At 46.1% G+C, this 9,247-nt stretch overlaps 1 non-coding gene across 1 annotated transcript; it reads left to right on the top strand.

Moving 5' to 3' along the window:
- The first annotated feature begins 621 nt into the window (after positions 1-621).
- Positions 622-728, top strand: LOC117709774 (U6 spliceosomal RNA). The gene has a single exon (XR_004606992.1). It is a non-coding gene; the product is annotated as a U6 spliceosomal RNA (small nuclear RNA).
- Positions 729-9,247: the final 8,519 nt, after the last annotated feature.

Raw genomic sequence — 9,247 nt, forward strand, 5'->3', positions numbered from 1 at the left:
ATCCAGGACAGTTAGGCACTGGGAGGGAACCCGAGGACAACTTGGTATCCAGTTGCCAAGGCTGAGCAGACTGAAAGTCTTCCAAAGTCCTAGTGTGATGAAGTTTTCTGGAAGATCCTTGACCTTTTCAGAGGGCCTAGATGTTGCAGACTCGGAACTCCAACACCAGTGAGGCTGAGGCAGGAGGATGGAGCTTTTGAGGCCAGGTTGAGTGAGATAGGAAGACTCTGTGATAAAGAAAACAAAGGAAAATCTTTTGTAACTTAGGGGGGCTCCTCAAATGTCATGGCAAGGTTACTGATTGCTCTGTGTGAGTGAGTGTGTGTGTGTGTGTGCGCGCGCGCGCGCACGCACACACAGCAAGCAGCTCACTCACCACTGATCTTTCCCAAGTAGTGACGTCTGAGCTTCTAAAGGCTTTGTGGTCAGCAGGGCAGAGGTCATTCAGCATTTGACAAACATGTGGAACGAGAGTGCTGTACACGTGGGACGCGCCTGCCCAGGTCCAGCTGGAGAATGCTCCTCCTCATGTAGCCACTCCCTGCTGGTGGAGGGAGGAGTTTGTGGAATCTTGCTGTCTTGGGTCCTGTGAACATAATGTCCCTTAGGAAAGACACTCAAGTGCTCCCTTCGGCAGCACATATACTAAAATTGGAACAATACAGAGAAGATTAGCATGGCCCCTGTGCAAGGATGACACGCAAATTGTTCCTTTTTTTTTTTTTTTTTTTTTTAAAGGAAAGACACTCAAGCCAGTGGTGAAGGCAAGGCTGGGCTGAAGGACAAACTGAGGCAGGAGGCTGAATCCGAACGTCCACACATCAGTAAGTATCAGTTGGGCTGCCTTGGGCTGGGCAACTCTCAGTGAGAGGACAGCTGTGAGCACTCAGGAAGTGGAGGGGGACACCTCCAAGCAGAGCTTGCATTACCTGCCTGTGGCATTGCTACTTCTGATTTGCTTGAGGAGGTCAGTACCTCTGAGCCTCATTTTGTTCATCTGTAAGATGGGTCTGAAACACCTTTTCTTTCAGGGTGTCTCAGTGGTTGAGAACACTGGCAGATTTTGACTGTAAATCTAAGTTCCAGGGACAGCCTCTTCTTACCTCTGTGGCCACTAAATGCAGGTGGTGCAGAGACACACAAGCAGGCAAAACACCCATATACATAAAATAAATTAATATTTAAAAAAAAAAACATTGAAAAAGAAAGTACCTTTTAGAGGCTTGAGAGGTGGCTTCGTGGTTAGGAACTTCTTACAGAAGACCCAAGTTCAGTTGCCAGGACGCATGCTTTGTGGCTCGAAACCACCCCTGACTACAGCTTCTGGAGATCCAGTACCATCCTTTGGCCCCTGAAGGCACCCATACACCTGTGCAAATGCCTACATAAGACCCATATACATACATGTTACTAAGAATAAAATAAATCTTATTGGGTGTGGTCATTCAGGCCTTTAAATCCCAGCAGTTGTGGTGGCAGAGGCAGGCAGGTCTCTGAGTTGGAGGCCATACTCCAAGATAGGAGTTCCAGGCCTGCCAGGAACTCACTGAGAGTTCACATAGAGAGAGTCTGTTTCTTTCTTTTCTTTCTTTCTTTCTTTCTTTCTTTCTTTTTTTTTTTTTTTTTTTTTTGTTTTTTTTGTTTTTCGAGACAGGGTTTCTCTGTGTAGTCCTGGCTGTCCTGGAACTCACTTTGTAGACCAGGCTAGCCTCGAACTCAGAAATCCGCCTGCCTCTGCCTCCCAAGTGCTGGGATTAAAGGCGAGCGCCACCACGGCCCCTCGAGAGAGTCTGTTTCAAACAAAACAAAACAAACTTAAAATAATTCTTGATTTGTTTTGTTCTGTGTGTATTTTGTTGGCATACGAGGTGACTACAGTGACCAGCAGAGGGCACCAGATCCCTTAAAATGGAGTTACAGACATTTCAGAGCCACCATATGGTTGCTAAGAATTGAACTCTGATTTTCTGGAAGAACAGTGAGTGCTCTTAATGGCTAAGCCATCGCTTCAGCCCTCTCAAAATTAAAAAAGAAAAAAAAATTTTTTCATGCTGTACATGGAGCCCGAGGCCTTCCCACACACGCTAGGGTAGTGCTCTGGTAGTGAGCCACATACATACATCCCCAGGTCTTCTCGGGGACATTTTAAATATCAATTAAATTTATAAAGATAATAGTTAGCCAGCAATTGAATTCCTGATCCTCCTGCTTCAACCTCCAAAGTGCAGGAATTACAGGAGTATATATAGCTCCCAGCTTGGCTTGCCCTTTTTTTTCTTCCTTCTTCCCTCCGTCTCTCCCTCCGTCCCTCCTTCCCTCCCTCCCTCCTTTCCTTTCTTCCTTCCTTCCTTCCTTCCTTCCTTCCTTCCTTCCTTCCTTCCTCCCTCTCTTCTTTTTTAAACAGTCTAGGGCTTGTGGGTGTAGCTCAGTTAGGTGAGTGCTTAACCAGTGTGCAGGAAACCTTAGGTTCAATCCCAGAACCACCTCGACCAGGCGTGGTGGGGCACACTTGTAATCATTGTGAAGAAGTCGAGGTGGGAAGATCAGGAGTTCACACTTGCCAGGCAGTGGTGGCGCACACCTTTAATCCCAGCACAGGCAGAGGCAGGTGAATTTCTGAGTTCGAGGCCAGCCTGGTCTACAGCCAGGACTACACAGAGAAACCCTGTCTCGAAAAACAAAAAACAACAACAAAAAAGGAGTTCACACTCACCTTTGGCTGTACAGGGAACCCAAGGCTAGCCTAAGGTACCTGAAGCTCTGTCTCAAAAGGCAAAAACAAGTGCATCGGGAGAATGGCTCCAACGGCTGCTCCCTCAGAGGACCTGGGCTTGAGTCCCAACACCCACGTGGAGGCTCACAACTGACTGTAACTTTGGTTACATGGGGACTCGTGGCACCTGGCATTCACAATTCACGGCTTAATTTTATTTATTTATTTATTTATTTATTCTTTTTTTCTTTCTTTCTTTAAAGTTTTATTTATTATGTATACAGCAGTCTCCTGCATGTATGCCTGAAGACCAGAAGAGGGCACCAGATCTCATTAAAGATTTGCATATATATTTTATATATATATATATATATATATATATATATATATATATTATATATATATGCAGGCAAAATATCCAAACACAAAAAATTAAAAAAAATCTTTTTTAAAAGGCAAAATCAACAATAGCAACCCACCTCCAACCGCAAGCAACAACAAACCCACCAGGCTGCTATGTAGACCAGGCTGGCCCTGAACTCAAAGTCCTCTAGCTCTGCCTCAGGTGTGAGGCATAGTTGACTTGCTTTTTAATTGGGATGAGAATTTCCCTGGGTTACCCATGTTGGACTTGATCATACCTCCTGGGTCTCTGATACCATAGCTGTACACCAGCGCATAGCTACCTTTTGTTCAAAAAATGAAAGTTGTTGGCTAGGCTTTGTGGTCCAAGCCTTTAATCCTAGAACTGAGGAAACAGTTGAGTGCATCTCTGCGAGTTCAAGACCAGCCAGGGACACATAAAACCCTATCTTAAAAAAAATAGAATTAGGGCTGGAGAGATGGCTCAGCGGTTAAGAGCACTGACTGTTCTTGTAGAGGTCCTGAGTTCAATTCCCAGCAACCACATGGTGACTCACAACCATCTGTAATGAGATCTGGTGCCCTCTTCTGGTCTTCAGACATACATGCAGGAGACTGCTGTATACATAATAAATAGATCTTTTTTTTTCTTCTTCTTCGAGACAGGGTTTCTCTGTGTAGCCCTGGCTGTCCTGGAACTCACTCTGTAGACCAGGCTGGCCTCGAACTCAGAAATCCGCCTGCCTCTGCCTCCCAAGTGCTGGGATTAAAGGCATGCGCCACCACTGCCCGGCATAAATAAATCTTTAAATAAGTAAATAAATAAAACTAAGACAGACCTGGTGGTGCATGCCTTTAATCCCAACATTCAGGAGGCAGAAGCAGGAGAATCTCTGAGTTTGAGGCTAGCCTGGGCTACACAGAGAAGTCTTGTCTCAAAATAAATAAGTAAATAAATAATTACAACAAATCGAAAATAAAATAATAAAAGATAAAATTAAATTATTTAGAGCTCACTGAGTTTTTTCTCTTGCTCATACAAGAGCAGAGGCTTCTAGAGTTTGCTCTGTGCTGGCCCCTCGCTCAGTCTAGAACACTTCCCACTCCATCCCTGGGAAACTAGTCTCAGCCCTCTGGGTGCTAATTAAAAAGCCACCTGCTTTTGACAGGAGGTGATCAGGAGCAGGTTTTCCGTGGAGTATTTCAAACAGGGCTGTAATTACCCCAGGGCTCTGCATTCCTGATTTGGGGCAGCTGGCTGCTTCTGGGAAATGGGCTGACTGAAGGGAAGTCACACTGGCAGTTTTGGGAAGCATTGCAGGGTGTGGCTCTCAGGACAGCAGATACTTGGAGTACAGCAGATAGCCTTCCTTGTTGGGTTTCTCTGTTTAGAAGGCTGGAAGGGCTGGAGTTGACCCTTCGGTAGACTGGAGCCCCAGCCCTGGGGTAAAAAAGCTCCACCCTGTCACTTTAGGGTTGAGGGTGGGGTGCGGAGGTTAGAGGATGCCTGGGGCTTTCTGTCCATCCAGACCGGTCAAACGGCTTGCTCTAGGTTCAGTGAGAAACTGTACGAAGGGGGAGAGGAATTGAAGAAGACACCCAACAAAATTGATATCTGGCCTACAAATGTGGGTATGTGAGAGTATTCATAAATAAACACAGAGAGAGAGGGGGGAAGAGAGAGGGGGGAGAGAAGGGAGAGAGAGAAAGGAGAGAGAGAGAGAGAGAGAGAGAGAGAGAGAGAGAGAGAGAGAGAGGAGAGGGGGAGGGCAGAGAACCACAACACACTGTTTTAGGAAGCCTTTTTTCTGAAACCAGGCATGGTGGTTTTAGCACTCTCAGCATTCTGGAGGCAGAGGCGGGAGGATCACTATGAGTTCAAGGACAGCCTGGTCTACAGAGTGAGTTCCAGGACAGCCAGGGCTCCATAATGAGACCGTGTGTGTGTGTGTGTGTGTGTGTGTGTGTGTGTGTGTGTGTGTATGCACATTGGGGAGCTTTGTCCGAAACTTTAATGTATTTCTAATGGGAGCTTCCTGGAGTCAGTTCAAGTTTTCTGGAACTTTCGTTTACGACAAGCAGCCCCCTTTTTCTGTGGATGCCAAATCAGGGATACTTTACTGTACACTGCTTCCAATATTTCCCCTCATCACATATTCCTTTTAAAGAAAAGAAAACATGACCACTTAGTGACCTGGAAGGTCTGAATGGACGCATTAGAGAAATGCTGGTTTGGAGGGCCTCCTCAGCTTAGTTAATTCACATCGGCTGTCCAGTTTCATTTTAGGCTAGAGGTGATTTTTTTCAAGCATAATGCTATGACAGAGGTCATCCCAAAGATTTGGGACAAGCTGCTCTGTTTGACAAGCTGCAGTTCAGGCTACGGAAATGTCAACAGAATCTTCAGGCAAATTAACTTCCTCTCAATGGGCTTCTTTATCCTCCCCAACCCCCCATCTCTGCCTTCATTTCCATAAGCTGACCAGTCGGACACACGGGCACAAAAGGAAGTATTCAAATAAGAAAAATAGAAAGACTGAGGTCAGCCTGGGCTACATAGTGAGCCGCTCCATCAAAAACCACAAAGAAAGCGAGAGTTGAGGTGTAGTCGGGTTGGTGGAATGTTTGCTTGCCATGCAATGAGGTCTGAGGTTTGGTCTGCAGCACCACAGAAGTCAGGTATAGCGACATATGCCTGAAATTCGGGCATTCGGGAAATAGAGGCAGAAAAGTGATTGGTTCAAGGGCATCCTTGGCTACATGCCAAGTGAGCCAAGTGACTGTTTCCTGAGGAGGGCCAAACTGACCTGCACTCTTGGTTCTGTTCAGCCTGTTAGGAGTTTTTGAAAAATTTTTAACCCTTTCAGGTTCAATTCCCAGGACCCACGTGACAGGTCACAACTGTGTGTACCTCCAGTTCCAGAAGATCGGACAGTCTCACCCAGACAGACATGTAAGCAAAACAGCAATGCATATAAAATAAAAATAAATAAGTGGAAGACAGAAAGACAGACAGACAGAAAGAAAGAAAGAGGTAAGACAAGAGCTGGTGAGACAGTGAGGTGGTTAAAAGCACTTGCTCTTGCAGAGACTATGCTCCCTTGCCAGTGTCCATGTTGGGTCGCTCTGTGACAGACTGGGACTCCAGCTCCGAGCTCCCTTCTAGCCTCCTTAGGCATCTGCACACCGTGGCAGACATTCACACAGACATACAAATAAAATAATAAGAAATAAATCCTAAAAAAAGAAAAGAAAGCTGGGGAGTGGTGGCACACACCTTTAATCCTAGCGATGGGGAGGCAGAGGCAGGCAGATCTCTGTGAGTTCGAGCCCATCCCTGTCTACAGAGTTCCAGGACAGCCAGGGCTACACAGAGAAACCCTTCTTGAAAAACAAAACCAAGTAAACAAACCAAAAAGAAAGAGTAAAAGAAGAAAACAAGGGGGGAAAAGACCTAACCAGAGCAAAAGGGAAAATCAACGGCTCTTTTGGGAAAACTGAGTCTTGGTCTAAACAAAATACATTTCCTGTCATCGTCAAGGGCTTTAAAACAATATATCAACAGAAAGTCGGGGGAAGTCCAAAACGGGTGGGGGTGTTAAGTTAAAGTTAAAAATCTCTCAGTGGACCGATCGTGGTGATGCCCACCACCGATCCCTGCAGAGGAGGCAGAGGTAGACAGATGGATCTCTTGAATTTGAGACGGGCCTGATCTACATAGCGAAGCTCCCTTAAAAAAGAAAATCAACAGTTTGTGGGAAAAAGTTAAAACACAGAATTTTCATGGGACCCAGAGATTTTCAATTTGGCGACAAGTAACCCAAAGAAGAGAAAACAGACACCAAAACAAGGAGAGACAGGCTGGTGGGACGGCTCCCGTGAGTAACGCCACCTGCCGACTATCCACGGTACTCACACAGTGGAAGGAGAAAACTCCCTCTTCCGACCTCCACGTCTGTACGTACACGTGACGCACACACCAATAAAATGTAACAAAAATATTTAAAGTTATAAATAACTACACAGATATTCGTAACAGCATGTTCTTAATAACAAAAGGTGTAAATTGCTCAACAGTAGAGCACAGACATGCTACAAGCTGCTACTCCCTCCCACCGCCAGTGGAGCCCTGCTGCGTTGCCCGGGTTGGGCTCTCCAGCTCCTGGGTTCAGGGGGTTCTCCTCTGTGACTTCCTCTGAAACCGCGGTTATCGGTCGACACCTCCGTGTCTGGCTTAATACTGTTAATTAAAAATGCAAGATGTCACTGTTTTGGACTGAAATCTTGCAGTAGCCTCCAACAGACCAGGCTAAAAAATCAACACGGTGGAGAGATAGCTCAGCAGTTAGGAACACTGGGTGTTTTCCCAGAGGATCCACTGTTGTTTTTAAAAAGTTATATATATATATTTTTTCCCCTTCCCTTCTCCCTCTCACTCCGGCCCCGCTCGTTCAGGCCCCGCCGTTTGTTTGTTTGTTTATTTATTTAATGGAAGTACACTGTAGCTGTCTTCAGACACCCCATAAGAGGGCATGAGATCTCATTAAGGATGGTTGTGAGCCACCATGTGGTGGTTGGGAATTGAATTAATGGCCTCCGGAAGAGCAGGCAGTGCTCTTAACTGCTGAGCCATCTCACCAGCCCAAAAGTTACTTACTTATTTTATGTATAGGAGTATACTATAGCTGTCTTCAGACACAACGGAAGAGGGCATCGGATCCCAATACAAATGGTTGTGAGCCACCATGTGGTTGCTGGGAATTGAACTCAGGACCTCTGGAAGAGCAGCCAGTTCTTCTCTTAACTGCTGAGTCGTCTCTCCAGCCCCACAGTTTTTTTGTTTTTGTTTTGTTTGTTTGTTTGTTTTTTAAACAAAATCTCAATCATTCATTTTACCAATGAAGACTCAGGAGCCAGATGCTGGGGGCCAAAAGCCTGTTAGCTTGGAGAGGCAGAGAAAGCGCCCAGCTGACCCTCCTCCCTGGCTCATCCCAGAAGCAATGCCTCTCTATCACACCATCTCCAACAACCTCCTCCAAAACGAACGTCCTTCCGTCTTACTTCCTGTGTGTCTATCCATCCTCCTGACTTCCTCTTACTCTTTATGGTTTTTTTTCTTACTAATTCTATGTCCACTTCCTGTCAACTGGTTGCTTGCCCCACTTCTTGACCCATGGTTCACTTTATTTAATTCTGTTTAAAGCAGAATTCAAGCAGAAAGCTCTTGAATTTAAGGTGTGTGCTAAGGCTGACCCACACCACAACTAAAACCAGTCCCCCCCCCCCCCCCCCGCAGTAAATAACCCAATCTTGGGGTTCGAAGTGTGATCACATACCCTGCAACAACCCGGCTTCCATTCCCAGCACCTACATGGCGGCTCACGTCTGCCTGGAACTGCAGTTCCAGGGCTTCTGCCACCATCACACAGACACACATGCAGGCAAAGCACCAATGAATATAAAATAAAAATAAATTTTAAAATCTTAAAAAAAAAATCAGCTTGGAGTCACACTACAGTGTCACACCGCCAAGAAACCCAAACCAACCCAAACCAAACCTCTTTGGTTTGCAAATAAATAAGATGAAAGAAATCACTGTCTGACTTCCCAAACAGGACAGCTTTAATTGGGCATGGCAATGAAGTTCCTTCTGCCTTAATCCTTCCACAAAAATGACCTAAAACAAACCTGCTACTGTATGTATTCTGTCTAAACTCCACCTCCACAGTTACCTGGCAACAGCCAGGTAGGCCTGGCCCACTATAAAAGGGGCTGCTTGCCCCCTCCTCTCTCTTACTCTCTTACCCTCTTACTCTCTTGCTCTCTTGCCTCTCTGCCCCCGTCCTCTCCCCTTTCCCTTCCCCCTCTCTCCACGTGGTCATGGCCGGCCTCTACTTCTCTGCTCCTCTACTTCTCTATTCTCTCTCTCTCTCTCTCTCTCTCTCTCTCTCTCTCTCTCTGCCTCTACTACCCTCCTGGCTCCCCTCCCCATGCCCCCAATAAACTCTACTCTATACTATACCGGTGCGTGACGGGTCCCTCAGGGGGAAGAGATGTCTCTGCATAGGCCCGCTGAGACATCCCCTTCCCCATACATCCCCAAACACCCATAGAACATACTCTCTTTATCTTTTTATAAACACTTCACTAACTCCATCCACTGTAGGTCGC

The sequence above is a fragment of the Arvicanthis niloticus genome, chromosome 5 (genome assembly GCF_011762505.2).
Source record: "Arvicanthis niloticus isolate mArvNil1 chromosome 5, mArvNil1.pat.X, whole genome shotgun sequence".
Lineage (NCBI taxonomy): Eukaryota > Metazoa > Chordata > Mammalia > Rodentia > Muridae > Arvicanthis > Arvicanthis niloticus.